Consider the following 1,947-nt stretch of genomic DNA (forward strand, 5'->3'; position numbering starts at 1 on the left):
AAACTTAGAGTACCTTCTTCCTTGGCTCATGTGTGAACAAGGCATATTGACAATAGCAGCAAAGTAAAAATGGACCAATCAGCAAGATAGGAAAATTACTAAAAACTATATAGCTTACATGAAAAAGTAATTCACTTTTCTCATTTAAGGAATTCAATTTTAACACCACCATGAATAACTACTTGAATATAATTTAGACTCTTGAAACTTAGTTATTTGTCAATTTTGAAAACTTGTGTGGTAGTGTAGAAGTACTTGAAGAGAATACTTCAAGCACTTGGCGCTATTCCAGAAGACCTAGGTCACTTCCCTGCATACACATGGTGGCTTACATTCAAGGAGAACCATTATCCTCTTCTGAACTGTGTGTACCAAGCAGGGACCAGTACATATGCATGCACACAAAGAAACATTTAAAATAAAAATAAATAAATAAATTTATTCAAAATAAATAAAGTAACATTGTCTTGTAAATACCATTCTGAGAAAAATGGCTACTGATTTATATGAATTTAATATAAAACATATTCACTTTGTATACAAGGTTTATGAGAACTCAAGCAGAATAAGCAAAGGACTGCACGAACTACAAATTTATAGGTCATAGTATACTTGCTTACAAAAGTTGCAATGAAACTCCAGAGGGATTAAGGGTGGCCTCACAGCACGGGGTTGTGAGAAAGAAGATAGGAGGACTTGAAGGAAGAAAAAGAGAAGAAATAGTATAAATATATTTTAAAAATTTTTTCAAAGGTATAACTAAACCAAGAAAAGAAATACAAAATACAAGGGGAGGGTATAAAAAAAACCTTACTTTAAATTCCTTAGACTTGTGCTGAAATCCAGACACTCCCATTTTACTGTGTCATGAATTACGTTACATAAATTTCTTGAAATTCTATACACCTCAGCTTTAATATCTGTAAATTCTCCTAATAGGAAGGAGTATCAATAGGGCTTACAGGGAAGCACAGTTGCTTCAGGTAGCCTTCCTGCGGAGAGCACCAACTAGAGTAGAAGACTGTAAGGAAAATAAGCTCTATGTTCATCCAAAAATTATTAATTCTTTGTTTATGTCATGTCCTATTTAAGATAATCACTAATAACAAACAAAAAAGCCCCATCATATTTCAAATCCATAAGTTTCGAAAATTTGTCTTAAAATATCCACCAAAGTATATATACAGGTTCATATATTACTATTAAAAGTTATAGGTTTTAAACATTTAGAAAATAATTGCTCTATAACAAGCACTATTCTGAATTGAAGCCTTTAACACTAAGAGAATATTGATTGGAAACTAAGCTCCATATAAATAAAAACTCTTGTTTAGATTAGGCAAGTATATCTCTGTTCTGTTCATAATTTTGACAACCACATGGAATATAAAGCTGTGTAGTAGAATCTTTTGAATCCATATGAGGGGTATAATAAATTTTCCTGTTCAATCTTGTTGTGTTAATACAAATTTAGATAAAAACAGGAGGTGCTGAGGATAAGAGAATATAATCTCTACTACATGGGGCAATTATATTTACCTCCACCACAATATCAGTGCTCAGAGAACAATATGGAAGAGAATGGGGGAAATATAATAGCTGGGGTATGGGAAGAAACACTCTAAAATATCCTCTGGACTGGATGCAGCTATTAACTTCTTGATCTCAAAGTAGCTGCAATTGTCTGCAAAAGATTAAAGAAATCATAAATCCTAGCATGAATGGGGAAGATAATTTCCACACCTAATGCTAGAGGTATTCACATTTAATGTTTACTAGAGATAGGCAACCATTCTTTAACAAGAATTTATTCAATGGTTGGTTCCCCATGTTCCAGTATGTAAGACTGAGAATCTTATATCAGGGAAATATTAATGGTGCAGTGAGTTATCAAAAGATATGAGAATCATGTTGTAAAATTGTGTTGCATTTGACTTGGGAGGATTA

Source organism: Mus musculus, chromosome 2 (assembly GCF_000001635.26).
Source record: "Mus musculus strain C57BL/6J chromosome 2, GRCm38.p6 C57BL/6J".
Classification (NCBI taxonomy): domain Eukaryota; kingdom Metazoa; phylum Chordata; class Mammalia; order Rodentia; family Muridae; genus Mus; species Mus musculus.